General features: G+C 45.0%; 1 protein-coding gene across 1 annotated transcript in view; it reads left to right on the top strand.

Annotated features, from left to right (window-relative positions):
* The window catches only part of Clstn2 (calsyntenin 2), a 378,995-nt gene that overhangs the window by 259,386 nt on the left and 104,564 nt on the right, over positions 1-15,045 (top strand). The window lies entirely within an intron of this gene.

The following is a 15,045-nucleotide window of genomic DNA, read 5'->3' as shown; positions in this document are numbered from 1 at the left end:
TATCAGCAATTTAGTAGGCTTCTACTCCATGCTAGATCTTTTGCTAAGAGGCAAGATGGTGAAAAGATCATCTCTGGCTTTAGTTTAGACAAGTCTGCGCTCCATTCCTGGCCCTGCTACATGCCTACTGTGTGACCTTCACTGAAGAACCTTGATGTCTCTGAGCCTCAGTCTCCTCATCAGTAAAACAGTTCTAATATAATATGGTTCATCTATAAAACATGTATATAATAGCTTATGGGTCTGTTGTAAATAGTTAAGGAAATAAACTATGCATGGTCGTTAACATGTATCTAGAATATGATGATTCCTTTGATAAAAAGAAAGAACAATATTAATGAGTTATTTAATTGGCCTCTGTGACCCTTCGAGTAGCTCACAGACTAGAGAAGAAGGCAGTCTGAAGGCACATTAAATCCACTTTGATAAGACGTGGAGAGGCCACAAAGAGGTCAGCAGGGAGAAGCTGCTTGCGGCCAATCTAGTTCAGGAAGGGGAGGTAGATTGTGCTAGGTGCAGCCTGTGCAGACAGGAAGCCCCGAGCAATTAGGAAGCTCTGGCTGGGAGCTCCACCCCCACCTCACACTAGGAGGCCATGGTCAATGCCAGATTTCATAGATGAATAAGCTGAAGCCTAAGGAAGGGAGTTCAGCAGCCCAGCATCACAGAAGGAGACTGGTTGTGCTGTTCATTCACTCACAAAATCCAGATTTGGCCCATGAAGGACAATGGACTTTATGAGAAATCTTACTGCTCAATGGGGGCAACAGATGGGTGGAGGTGATGGCGAACACTTATGTACAGCGCAACCTGGAGGAAGAGGCAAAGAAGCTACGCAGTTGGAGTGAGGGGATACAAGCCAAAGCTCAGCTGAAGGATCTGAAATGAACAGACAGGGCTGAATGAAAGTAACTGAGGTCACTGTGTGGCTGAAGAGTCTACACAGTAAGCACCCAATACACAGGTTGAGTACCCAGTGACAGCAAGGCCTTGGCCAGCTTTTCCCTGTGCCTTGGCCTCATGCCTTAGCATCACAAGCAGCTCTGTAGGGTGGGATGTTTCGTCTTCTTCTCCATTCAGCAAACAGCTCAGTGACAAGTGCTCCCTCCCGCAGGAAGCCTGCTCACATCACACCCAAGCACAATTCTCAAATCATGGCTTATAGCCCGACTGAATGGGAACAGGTTCTTGTCTTGGTGGGAATGTGCAGCACCCTTGGACCTGTGTGTGTCTCTGTGCATGTGCATGTAGTGTGGATATGTATATGTGTATGTATACACATATTACACACACAGGTACACAGACACAGACATATGAAGAGACTGATTAGGAGATTGACTTAAACCACTATGGAACCTAAGCAGTCCTGCCATCTCTCCACATCCCAGGAAAGCCAGGGATTAATTATAATCCAAAGCTGAGTGCCTGCAGATCAGAGTTGCTGACCATATAAATCCTAGTCTGAGGGTAGAAGGTCCCGGTCAAGCAGAAAGCAAAAAGGCGAATTCTTCTTTCTACCACCTTTTCCATCCTACTCAGGAAGGATTTCAATAGATTGGATTATGTCCTACCCACATTGAGGAGAACAATCTGCTTTGTTAAGTTCAACACTTCAATGCCAATCTCATCCAGAAACAGACCCAGAAATCTGGGTATCCTGAGCTCAGTTAAGATGACATAAAATTAACGATCATGAGATTATATCTACTGTGCCTAAGCCTTTCAAAAATTAAAGTTGATGTGTTAAAATGTTTTACTTAATTCATTTTTAAAATTTAATAACAAACTCATTACATACCTGCATAAATAACATCTTAGGAAAAATGACTATATTTTGTTTAAAAAAAAAAAAAAAAGCAAATCCCATGAACAAATCCCATTGCTTTACATTACTACAAATCTCTTTAATGTCTGGCTTAATAGAAGACAGCAGGATTTTTATTTCTATGTTTTTATTTGCTCTTTGTAATACTGAACCTCATGTGGCTTTTGTGAAGCTTTGCTGTATGTTCTTAAAAAAATGAGTGAAAACAAAACATCTTTGTATAATGATGAAAATAGTTTTGACTTCACATTTTATGGGTTTCCCCCCACACACACACACCAAAAGGTATTTCTACTGTAGAGACACGAGACTCAGAGGTTAAAACTGGCTGACTTTCCAGGCTTCGACCTGCTTTGTAAGTGGAAGACCTTAAGTGTTTTTTTTCTAGAGGCTGTGAATCTGTCAGGTAGGAAGTCATAGCCCTCCCCTGCCCAGCTGCCTATCGGCAAAGGGAAATGCACAAGAGAAATTTTAGTACAAAGGAAACCCTCAGACCCTCATAATATTTTTTGAAGATGAGTTTCTGCTTTTAAGGTACATAGACTTGTGCAAAATATTCTGGTCTCTGTGTTAACACTGGGGCTTGAACTCAGGGCTGGTACTCCATTTCCATCTTTTTGCTGACTAACTGGAGATGCCTCACAGACTTTCTTGGGCAGGCTAGCTTCAAATCAGTGCTTCTCGGATCAGCTAGGATTTATAGGCATGAGCCAGCAGAGTCTGTGAAACAGTTATCTTATATATGGGGGGGGGGGGGTGAGAGAGGGGAAAGAGAGACTTCTTGTTTTGGGGTTTTTTTTTTTTTTGGTTGGTCATGGGGCTTGAACTCTGGGCCTGGGCACTGTCCCTCAGCTCTTCAGCTCAAGGCTAGCACTCTACCACTTGAGCCACAGCGCCACTTCCGGCTTTTTTCTTATGTGGTGCTGAGGAATCGAACCCAGGGCCTCGAGCATGCAAGGCAAATGCTCTACCACTGAGCCACCTTCCCAGCCCCTCTTGTTTTGTTTTGGCTGGTCCTAGGGCTTGAACTCAGGGCCTCTACAGCTTGAGCCACAGTACTGCTTCTGGCTTTTTCTGAGTGGTTCATTAGCTATAACTGTTTCACAGACTTTTCTGCCTGAGCTGGCTTCAAACCACAATCCTCAGATCTCAGCCTCCTGAGTAGCTATGATTACAGGCATGAGCCACCAATGCCCAGCTAAGCAAATACATTTTTAAGAAGGAAAAAAAAAGTATTCTGTGGTTGGATTGGTCTTTCACAGCAGTAGTGCATTTTCTATGTTTTTATATAAAACAACTTTTATTTGATTAAAAAGTCACTAAGGCCTGCATCTTAATATTTGGAATGATCATTTAAGGCTTCGAAGGGTTTTACTAGTTTGTGTGGTTTGTTTTTAAAATAACATCTTAGAATTAGGACTGTAACTGTCATTGCAAATCTGGATGAGCTATCAGAGGGGCTGGATGGTGGAGACCACTCATTAACTGTGCTGACTGACATATAGGGGTCATGTTTATGAGCTACATAATTGAATAAAGATGGGTTTATAGATGGAGGAGAGAAGAAAGAATGAGAGAAAATGGTGAATAACTGTGTTCATTTGCCTCCTTTGGGATTGGGCTTGTTTTCTGCTTCCTTGCTATTAATGAAAAGAAATCCAATTTGTTCTACATGGTGAGATTTGTAATTTAAATGCTTATTAATTCTGGGATGGTGTAGGAGCACTTTGAAAAAATAGGGTCTTCAAAGCATTTTACTCTCAAAGGCCAGTAAACCTTGGCTGAAAAGAAGCCAGACTTGTGTGACTAAAATGTTTTCTGTGTTCAACACAGGTTTATTGCATGCCTGCCACATGTGAAGTCTTGGTGTAGATGTTGGAATGGCTAAGGCTCTGGAAAAGATGCCCTCATTGTGTGGTGGCTGGAGGAAGAAAGTGGATAAAAGGACCAGAAAGACTGCTCTGCTAGGATAGGCCAGGTAGTAGGGATGAGGGTGGGGAAAGGAAACTTGTAGGAAGAAAGTGTGTGGGCTCAGTGTGGAACTGGGTGGATTCACATGTTCAAAGTTGGGTGAACCCTGGAGATGGTGCAGGACACAGAGCCTGAGACCAGTGGCTCTGTCCATCTCCACACCACCTGCTAGGCAAGGTCGAGGTCATGTCTCTGCCCTAAAGCCTTGCTCTGGGGGGCGCGTGTGAGTAGTGAATACAGAGGAAGTGATTGCATGATGTCCTCTTGCATCAACTCACACACACAGTTTAGCTCCTGTTTGCTAGGGGAAAGCAAGAACATGGACATCTGTGTGTTCATCATTCTATGCATTCCATTCATTTAGTATTTATTATATGAGTATTTTGTACCATGCCCACCTCTAGGCTGGTGCAACCAGAGAAGATTAAGATAGGAGCTCTGCCTCTCGGACACCTGTTTCTCTTTCTCTCCTGTGTGCCTAGCAAGCTGTAGAAATGCCCAGTGGATGTGCCTCTAGAATTTCCCTGGCTTGAATCCAGTGCCAAGTCAGGCTCTTATTTCTGCTCTGCCACTGTCTAATCTTTGACAAGTCTCCTTCTTTGGACACTTCCACTGCAGAAGAGGTGTAATCCATAAATTATTCTGTCCAGAGTTTTCTCAAGTATAATTACAATAATGTCCTCCAAACATTGAGGCCACTGAAAGTTTTACAAAATACTATTGCTTCTAGAATTGGAAAGATACACAGCTGAAGGTCACTAAGGCAAGAGTAATGACAGGTTTCTGAAGTGTCCTTAAATCAAAATCTAAACCAGAAGTTTGAGCCTGAAGGGACCATACAGCATCTCAGCTGACCCTGGAGATGGAAAGCATTTCCCCTCTGTGCTGGACAATGTGATTGAGAATTGTGACTGGAGCCACTTTTCCTCTATGGCTTTCTTAAGCAAAGGACTTCTTTCCCACAGTCTCCTTTTCCTGGTCTTTGAAAATGGTCATTGGAGAACTCACTTGTTCAATCACGTGGATTAAGTGAGACCATATATGTAGTATGCAGAATACAGTATGTGTGAGTGAGGTGATGGGCACAGAAATCCACAGTGGGAAGATGAAATCTCTCTGGGATGTGGAACTTCATTGCTTTGAATTTTCTGATCACCATGGCTAACCTAAAACTTTTCACGTCTCTTTCGCCATCACTGATCATCCAAAATTCTGGGTTCACTTCCAAATGTTGAATCCTACTGTATCAATTGCTATATCAAAATAATAATGTTTTAATTGAGGACAGAGATATAGTAAGAAATGTTAGGCAAATATCTTACAGTGTACTTACAGACCTACATAGTAAGTCTGCCTTGTATAGCCTACTGTACTCCTGTGCCACGCCATGGATCTATGAAGATTAATATGTTAATATACCCACGAACAACAAAAACCCACCAGACTTCGTCAGTCCCAAGTGAAAGTGAAGCAATTGACAGATAGGATAAACACAAAATGTGTGAAGCTTCTGGTGGTGTCAAATGTAAGTGAAAGAAGTACAATCTAAAATACTGTGAAAATTATAACATCACATTTACATAAGCCAGTAGCGTAGGTATTTGTGACCAGTTTCAGATATTATGTAGTGTTCTTAGTTGTACAAGTTATCTTTTTACATAACTGGCATTCACTTTGATGACTCTTGAGGGCTGATGTGGGATGGAGATATGGAGTCAGTACAGGGGTTTGGGGGGAGGTACATGATAGGAAGAAAGGTAAGGTAGGCTCTCTGTCTGTCTATCTGTTCCCCCCTCTCTTTCTCCCTCTCCCTCTCTCTCTCTCTCACACACACACACAGACATATACACACACTCTGGTTGTGCACCCTCCCGCCTCCTTCTACCTGAGTACTAATCTCTGGGAAGTCTCTCCTCTGAGCCTACGATCCTCTGAATGGATTCAAGCTTTCATCAACCAAAGACAGGGTCAGAAGGGTTTCCGGTGATACACTAACAGCCTAAAAACATTCTCATTCTCAAGAAGGATCTGAAATAGAAAATGCATCTCTTAAGACTCCCAGAAATCCAAAACAGGTTCTTTTGAACTTTCTTACTTACAGATCCATGTCTCCTAAAATCCTTCTGTTGCTGCGTTTATGGTGTAGCGAGGTTGAGAGCTCTGCAGCTCCCCTTAGAGTGGGGAGTGCGTCTTCTTCCTTTTCTTCATCCCTCACAGGGTCAGCTGCACTGTGAGGAGCAGGGGCACACATTTGGGCAGCAAGGACGAGGTCCCTGGGGACCTTGGGCTCTTCTTCCTAGGACTTCTGAACCCTATTTTCTGTCCCCTTGGGCAGAGACATAGACTATGCCACATACACTTCCCACATCTCTGTGTTCCTTCCTGCCCAATGCAGATTGATATAATAATCTCTGAATATTCCTCTGGGATATGGTAAGAGGTATGTGGTGTATGATACATGGCTCAAAACGCACGGACTTTGGAGATCATGTTTTGGCATTTCTGTGGGCAGTGTCTATAGTAGGTAATAGTAAATGCTTGTTGCCTGGTTTTTTTGTGGGTTTTTTTAATGGCTAAATTTTCTTCTTTATTCCTTCTCAGCATTCTCTTTATCTCTTTTGTTGAAATCAACTTCCCTCAGATGCCTTGTGAATATTCTCTTCCTTCTACCATTCATAGTTTTATAGCATTATTGGGGAATGATACATTGAGTGGTAGGGCCTAGTTAAAGGAAGTAGGTTGCTAAGGATGCGTCCTTGGGGGATGTACCTTGTCCTGTGCTCATTTTGGTCTTCCTCTTTCCCTCCCACCCTTCCCTCCCTTCCTCCTCCTCCTCCTCTTCTGTTTTTCTTTTCTTTCTCTCATCTTTCCTCCCTCTCATCTTTCCTCTCTCTTCTCTCCCCTTTCTTCTCTTCTCTTCTCTTTCCCCCTCCTCTATTCCCTCTCTGTTTTCTCTATCTGTCTGTCTCTGTGTGTCTGTCTCTTTCTTTCTGTCTCCTCCCTCCCTCCCTCCTCCACACTCTCCTTCCTGACCTCTCTGTAAGAACTTCTGTTACGTGTTTTCATTGCTATGCTCTTTCTCTCCTCTGGCCTTCGGATTAAATCAATGGATCCAGCCAATATAGGACTATAATCTCTGAAATTGTGAACCAAAATACTTGTCTCCTCCAGTTCCCTGCACCTCTGGTAGACTCTGCCTGAGTTTTCTGGACTTTGAGCCTGCCAACAACATTTGGGAAAGTCTCCTATGTAACCCATTGAATTGGGAAGATTGTAGCTCCTGAAACCAATGAAAGGCTTACAGTCACCTCAGTTCTAGAATATCAGTAGTACTGATGTTAGTTCAGGAGCCAAAGAGACGAGTACAGGCTTCGGGGCCACAGAGCCTCAGGTTCCCACACCAACTCTACTCCATATGACACACTTGGGGTCCAGACAAGACCCAGAATCATAGCCCAGGTGTGAGTGAGGGTCACTGACTTAGCACTATCAAGGGGAGGAAAGATGTGGGTGAAGGGCCTGTGTGGTGTCAGCACACAGTAGGTTCTCCACAGATGATCCTAATTGTTTTCTGTCCCCTGAAGTCTCTCCTGGAGTGTGTTTTCCATTCTGATAAATAAATGTGTGGTATTTACAGAGGATTCTGAATCTCCTCTGGGAGACACTACCTAGTTAATTCTAGCAAGCACATTTCGAAGTGAATGAGCTCAACTGCAGAGGCATTAAAATCAGATTAGTTGGCCTTCCCCAGGAGAGCTGGTGAATTTTTCAAAACCATCCCTGCTCGTTTCTCAGCCAGCTGGAGTGCTTGCATGTGCGATGTTGACAGAAACCTCTCATCCTACAATGCCAAATTATTAAACAATGTTTAACATTTCAGAAGTACACTCTGCACTCCGGTTTTATGCTAAACCACCCAGTATTTTCAGAAAAATCGACATTTGTTAGAGAGCTCCCCTCTCCCCACAACCTCCCTAAGGAGAGCTCTGCTATAGATTCCCCAGGTCAAAGTCTCCATGGAGATTCATTTCCTAACTAGATCAGCCCAAACCCTCCAAACAGAAGGTTATTGAATCCTGATTCAGTGTTTTGCTAGCTGTGTGCTCTTTGCGCTGTGGTGCAGCATTTGTTGCAGCATTTGTTTATTCGGCATCCTTACCTAAGACAGTGTACCTGGGTCTGTTTCACCCAATCACTGTTCTCACAGAATTCACAGCCAGACAAGGAGCATCAGACATGATTATACACTAACCGTGTGGATTGCAATCTTGACTCATGAAACTAACATGAGGATCAGAAACTGGGAACGTGTCACCAGGGTCCTGGGCTAACTGGAGCCCAGGTAGCCTTCTCTGAGGAAACTCTGTTAGATAGAAACCAGTGGGAGCATAGAAGGTTCTGCCAGGAGGAGGTGACTATAACTGACTGCAGCAAGATGCTTGGGGCATGTAGGTAACCAGGAGACCTCTGGTCTGCCCATTTCGCCTGCCTAGGAGTTCTAGAGTAGGACTAAGTTACACAGGCCTGACCAGCACCAGTCAGGACTGGGATCTGCTTTGGGAGATTGACTCTGGGATTTGCTGAGGAAGAGCATGAACAGTGGGCATCTGAAGAGGGCAAGGGGCTTTGTCTCCCAGAATACTCTGGAGACAGAGCTGTGGAATCCAGTCCTCCCGATGGCATGAGGTCAGGGAGCACTGGTGCTGGCCCAAGCAGGGCACAGGTGGTGGCAAGGTGATGGGTCAGGGGTCTGTCGCGGTCAGGGAAATGGGTAAGAATTCCATAGCTAGAAGAACAGAGAATTGGGCAGCCATCAGAGGCCACCCACCCCATATGATGGAGCTTTCCTTCATCCTTCTTCCCTTTATCGTAAGGCCTAGAAGTCCTGAGCGTCTGGATTCTGTTTCAACACTGGGCCCATCCTCCTATCTCTTCAGCCTCCTTTCTGCACCCTCAACCCCACCATGCTGCCAGACATATAAACACACATAACCAGCTATTTCAGGGCTCATCTGTGAGTTTTGTCAGGATTAATGTTTCTCTCATTGCCACATCTTGTCCCTTATCCCAACCATGGTGCCCTGTGTCCCATCCTTCTCTATTACCCCCAGAGGAAATCTGCTTTTTGAGGTTCTAGGCTTCTCCCTTCTGCCTCCCTTTCTCTTCTTCCTTCTCCGTTTCTCCTAATCTACTACCCCAAGCCCTCCTTGCAGCTACTGCTGTGAAAGCTCAGGTCTGGACATCTGTCCCCTGAGCTACAGGTGCAGCCTCCCAACCTGCCTCTTGTCCGGTCCCATTGTGTGGTATCTGGATTCAGTGCGGCACCAGAGTTGCCTGTAGGAGCTAGGAGTCTGGCTGCACTCTCTAAAACCCCTAGTGAGTGCTCCAGCTGGCCCCAGGACCTCCTTAGTCCCCGCCCACCAGCGTTGTCACTTCCCAGAAGCCTATTGTCTGTCAGTGTCATTTCCAGCTACTGCCTTGGCCCTTACTCTTCCCTGTCATAGTCTGTGTGCAAATCTCTCCCTCTCCCTCTCCCCTTCCCCCCACAGATCTCCCTCCCCCCCCCCCCCCCACACACAGACCTAAGCAATGGTTATCTAGAATAATCTTTTCTATTCACTCTGTTCTATTATGTGCCAAGCCATTTTCCTTTCCCACACTCCATTCCATCCAAGGCAGAACACATATAAGAAAAAAATTTTAAGAACTGTGCCTAGTACCCAGCAAGCACTACATAGTCATTATTACTACTCATCATTCTACATGTTAATAGTTTTAAACTTCACTTTTTTTTCATCAGCTCGGTGAATATTAATTACACACCTACTAAGCCCAGCTTGTGTGTTAGGTACCATGGGTTCAAAAACGAAACCAGATGTTGGGTCCCTCCTTGTGGAGCATGCCAGGCTGGGGGAGGAGCCTGCACAGAGGCCTCATAGAGGGCCATGGGTGCAGCATGGCTGGCCAGAGACTAGAGCCATGCCAGCACTGCAGAAGAACAGAGGAAGGAACACAGAAGCACGTATGGCTGGGAGTCAAAACAGTATTTTTTTTTTTAAGTAGTGAGAAGCTGTGGAATCCAGGCTAAGATCACCAAGTTTACCACACCCTAAACTGGCAATGTTTAAATTACTAGGCAAAGGCCATTTGAATGAACAGATAATTGGGTGGGTGTGGAGATTCATTTCTGATTAATTCACAGCTAAGAACTATGAGCCCTTACTCTGTTCAAGGCTATCCAAAGGACTTCCTGGGTGATAGCTTTGCATAGTCCTCATGACAACCCGGTGAAGAAACGCTGACTCAGTCATCTTCATGCTGCTTAGGGAACAGTGTGGCATGAAATGTTGAGTCATTATACTAGCAAGTATGGCCAGATCCCCACCCCAGCACTTGGCCAAACATCCTAGAGTGAGAGTGGGTGGGTAGACAGAAGAAGGAAGGCACGTTCACTAATGACGCATCCAGGGAGCAAGATGCCCCATCTTTGGTGGCTTCTCTAATTATGAAGATGGTTCCAGTTCCTTCTGTGCATGTGCTTCAACAGTGTTCCTAATTCTCATTAGAATCATCTAATTAGAAGTAATCTGATTAAGCCTGGTTCTGCAGTCTTCGGTTCATCTGCGCTCACACAGCTTTTACCTCCTCCCCTGCAGTATACAGGCATATCTTCCCTGACTGCGTGGAAGTGAGACCAATGTTTATTTTTAATGAGAAAGCCAAGAGTTTCATTAGGACGTGATGCTCACTCACATTGGCAGCTGTTTTGCTGTGTGCTGGTTTGCTAACAAGTCACTGGCTTCAGATCACTAGGTAGGCATTAATTTTTACAAAAATCAGAAATCCCACTTTTGCCAAACAACCCTCTGCCACCCTCTTGGTGTGCATGTGTACCGCATGGTGTGACCTTCCCGGTGAAGGCTGGCTCCACTTGACGCTGCTTGATGATTCAAAAGCCAGTACAGATCTTGGCCGGTTCCCTGTCACTGTCATGTGTGAGGACTCTGACTCTTTTTCTTTCACCAGCATTTCTGCGTGGAAATAAGGAAACAATCACTCTGGGTTTAGAGGATGTAAAAGAAAACACAAAAAGTTGAAGCCCTCTTTTAAAATAATGAGAAACACACAAACTAGACATTCTTGTTTCTTCTTCTGTGTTGTCATGAGCATTATTTAAAGATGGGATATGCTGGTGTGTTGCAAGGTGCTGTGAACTCTTAAAAAGAAAGATCACAATGCAGTGGTAATTAATTGGGGTCAAGGAAGAAATGGGAGGTTTTCAAAAGAACACAATTCAGTTTGCCTTGTTTCTGTGCCTGATATTCATTTCCTGGGAGAAAGAGGGATGGAAATTTGCATTTGTTTTGCAAATTGAGAGCAAAACCCTTTAAGGGTTGACATTTTCAGCAATTGGATTATTTGTTAGCTTTCCTGCAAAGGTCTCCACCCTAATCCAGGGCAATTTCTATGTTATCATATTGATATCTTCATTAATTTCTTAGTGAAATATAAAAGAAACATTTTAAAGAAGCCATGTAAGGCTAGGAGAAGACGTAGTTCAGGCAATTACGTTTGGGGAATCAAATAATGTGTCATTTCTGGGTCTGGGCAATGGGCTTTTTCATACAGGAGATGCCCCTCCCCTGCCCCCAGCCTGCAGAAACTCGAGCTCCACAAAAGAGCCAGGCAAGCAAGTTCAACAAAGAGCTTTATAGCTTTGCATGGAACCCCTCCATGAGTCAGACACCATATTCGTCTTCGAGAATCATACTGACCTTTGCAGATAAGGAAACAGAGGCTCAGAGGTGCTTAGCAGGGCAGGGTGACAGACCCAGCAAGGCAGTGGTAAATGAAGAGTGGCACTCTTCAGACAGATACAGCCCTGACAGATGAAAAGGAGAGAGGTCCTTTCTTCGTGGGGAGGAGCCTCATGAGGGGCTCAGAGGAGGTGGCAAAAGTGCAGTCATCTTAAATTCTGTGGCAGATTATGACCAAGAGAGGGCAAGAGCAGAGTGCCTGGAGGAGGCAGAGGCCACGCTCTGTGCTCAGGAAGAAGCACCACTGGGTTATAAACCTACAGAGAAGGACATAATGACACCAGGGGTGAGCCAGCTCCGAGACTGACAATGAAGCTTTTACCACTTTCAGTGCTTCTGTACCAGCTACTCAGGAGCCATTTCTACACTCAGAAAGTGAAGTGCGTCAATGGTGATAATCTAGACAACATCAGAGCTTTGTGACACAAAGCACAAACAACATGCCCATCTCCACATCACAGCAAATGCATCAGGCAGCTTTCCCTGCCATTGGCCCTCGGGCCTTTCAGAAGGTGGCATCTGTCAGTTTGATAATACTGCATTGACAAGGACAGTAATGGGCCCCACTCACTGTCCAGGATGGGGGAGGGTGTTAGGTGGCGCTTGGCCTCCTTCTGTGCAGGTCCTCAGATGACTACAGGTAGAGTAGTTGCTACCTGTTGATTCAAGGACAGGAACCTTTCCTTTGGAGCACTGAGTGCACACGCGCGCGCACACACACGCACACACGCACGCACGCACGCACGCACGCTCCGCCACCTGCAGGACACACATCAGCAGGGGACAGGCCCTGGCATCATCGCAAACGATATAGGAGGTGGTTTTTCTTATCACTCATTTCAGAAATCTAACTTGCTGTCCTCTAAGCCAAGCTGCTAAGAAATAGACGAGTAGAGATGGAGTCTCCTGAGTTCAGTTGAAAGCCACATACTCTTTAGCTTCCTGATGTGCAGTGTTCTCTTCTCTGCCCGCCCCTCCTCCCCAGCACACGAGTGTGCATGTGCACGCAGGCGCACACACACCCTTTCTTACTATCCTGTAGTTGCTTCTAGAATTCTGGTTTACGTACCTAGGAAGACATCAGGTTATGTCTATGAACAGACAGCTTTGCATGGGTCATTTCTTGTACCTCCTTCCTGTCCTGCCTTCCTGGACCTGGATCGGAAATGCTCACTGTCCAGAATTATCCTACATACTCATTCCCACCCCCCTTCCCCCCGCCTCCTAGGACTCTGAGACTTGGAACAGGACTGCATCCTTCCACCCCAGGAGACCCTGAAATATTATCCTCTGTGTGTGTGTGTGTGTGTGTGTGTGTGTGTGTGTTTCTTCCTTAAATTATTAAATCTTGGTGGTGGTAGTGATGGTGGTGGTCCTAGAGTTAGAACTCAGAATCTCACACTGGCTAGGCAGACACTCTTGCACTTGAGCTACTGTGTCAGCTCCATTTTGCACTAGTTATTTCCCAAACAAGGTCTCGCTTTCTGCCCTGTACTATGATCCTCCTATTGATGCTTATCCATGTGGCAGGGATGACTGGCACATGCCTCTGTGCCCAGCCATTCCTTCAGATGGAATTTCTTCAGCTTTCTCTTTCCCCCGGCCTGGGCTTAAGCCACCATCCTCCTGATCTCCACCTCCCAAGTAGATAGGCTTTTACAAGCTTTTGCTACCATGCCTGGCTAACTGACTATATCTTAAATCATAAAACTAACAAACAAGAATACAGGTGCTTTTGCATAAGAATCTGGATTCCTAACCTTTGAATAAACATTTGGAATAGCTAAAGAATCAGAGGAGAACCATCATGAAACTTCTTGCCACTCTAGTTTTTCATACTGGGTCCACTTCCTGGCATTGAGCCTGGCCTGGCCTGTGGGAGCAGAAGAGACACATCTCCCTCAGTGCCATCTCCAGAAAACACGTGTGAGCTCCATGAGGCACGGCCTTTATACCCCATTCATGGCCTCCCTCTGGCACAAAGCACTGGGAGAAATACCCAGGAGGGAGGCCAGCCCATGATTGAATTAAGCTGCTGTGACCTCAGTGAGATGAGAGTTTGGAACATTTTCCAGCCTATGCCAAGGAAATGATTAGAGTGGCCCCAAAGTCATGGATGTTGGCAGCCAGGGTCAAGATACATAGAACAGAAGTAAATCACTGCTGACAAGGAAAGAGATGGGTTCAGGAAGAATGGCCTTCACTAGCCTCCCCTGAGCCTGGACCAGAACCACACCCATCACATTTGGATGCTAAGAAGCCATCCCTAAACTAAGTTTGTGAGAGCACATGCACAACATGGGCCCTTCTAGAAAGTCCACCTCAATGCAATACCTACCATCTCACAGCCAGTCATGAACCTTGTATACCAAGAGGGTTTGCTCAGAAAAAATCACGTCACGCCTAATTAATGACTCCAGAGCAATCAACTAGGCTCCTCTGATTTTAAGCCCTACAGACCAATCCTCCTTAATTGGATTTGATTGGATTTGCTATTTTAATTAGTAGGTAAATTGTGAAAATGTTTATTTGTTCGTGTAGATGCTTATTATCTTCTCAACACTGTGGCTTTTCTGCCATCCATCTGTGTCTTTTTAATGTGTGTGTATGCCTGTCCTGGGGCTTGAACTCAGGACCTGGGTGCTGTCCCTGATCTTTTTTGCTCAAGATTAGCACTTTACCACTTGAGTCACAGCTCCACTTCTGGCTTTCTTATAGTTAATTGGAGATAAGAGTCTCAAATTATTTCCTCACATCTCAGCCTGTGTAGTAGCTAGGATTACAAGTATGAGCTATTGTCCCCTTGCTTGAGCCCTTTAGTTATAAGACTTTTAATTAGTAAAAAGAGGACCAGAAGACTCAAATGTCCTGGGGTACTTACTGAGTAGTAGGGAACACTCTGAATATGTTGGTTCTCTGTATCAACATGCCTTCTAATTATAATCCTCACATCTCAGCCTGTGTAGTAGCTAGGATTACAAGTATGAGCTATTGTCCCCTTGCTTGAGCCCTTTAGTTATAAGACTTTTAATTAGTAAAAAGAGGACCAGAAGATTCAAATGTCCTGGGGTACTTACTGAGTAGTAGGGAACACTCTGAATATGTTGGTTCTCTGTATCAACATGCCTTCTACCACTTTTTGGTTTTTTATTTATTTATTTATTTTTGTTGGTCGTAGGGCTTGAACTCTGTCCCTGTGCTCTTCAACTCAAGGTGAGTGCTGTACCATTTGAGCCACAGCACTACTTCTGGTTTTCTGGTGGTTTATTGGAGATACGAGTCTCAAGGACTTTCTTGCCCAGGCTGGCTTTGAACCCTGATCCTCAGATCTCAGCCTCCTGAGTAGCTAGGATGACAGGCATGAGCCACCAGGACCCAGTGCCTTCCACCACTTTTGATAAATATTTGCAATCCAGGGCTGGTATTGTTCAT

This window comes from Dipodomys spectabilis, unplaced genomic scaffold (genome assembly GCF_019054845.1).
Source record: "Dipodomys spectabilis isolate Male_0828 unplaced genomic scaffold, ASM1905484v1 ptg000342l, whole genome shotgun sequence".
Taxonomy (NCBI): domain Eukaryota; kingdom Metazoa; phylum Chordata; class Mammalia; order Rodentia; family Heteromyidae; genus Dipodomys; species Dipodomys spectabilis.
The sequence above is the reverse complement of the archived record's forward strand: the minus strand, read 5'-3'. Positions and strand labels throughout refer to the sequence as shown.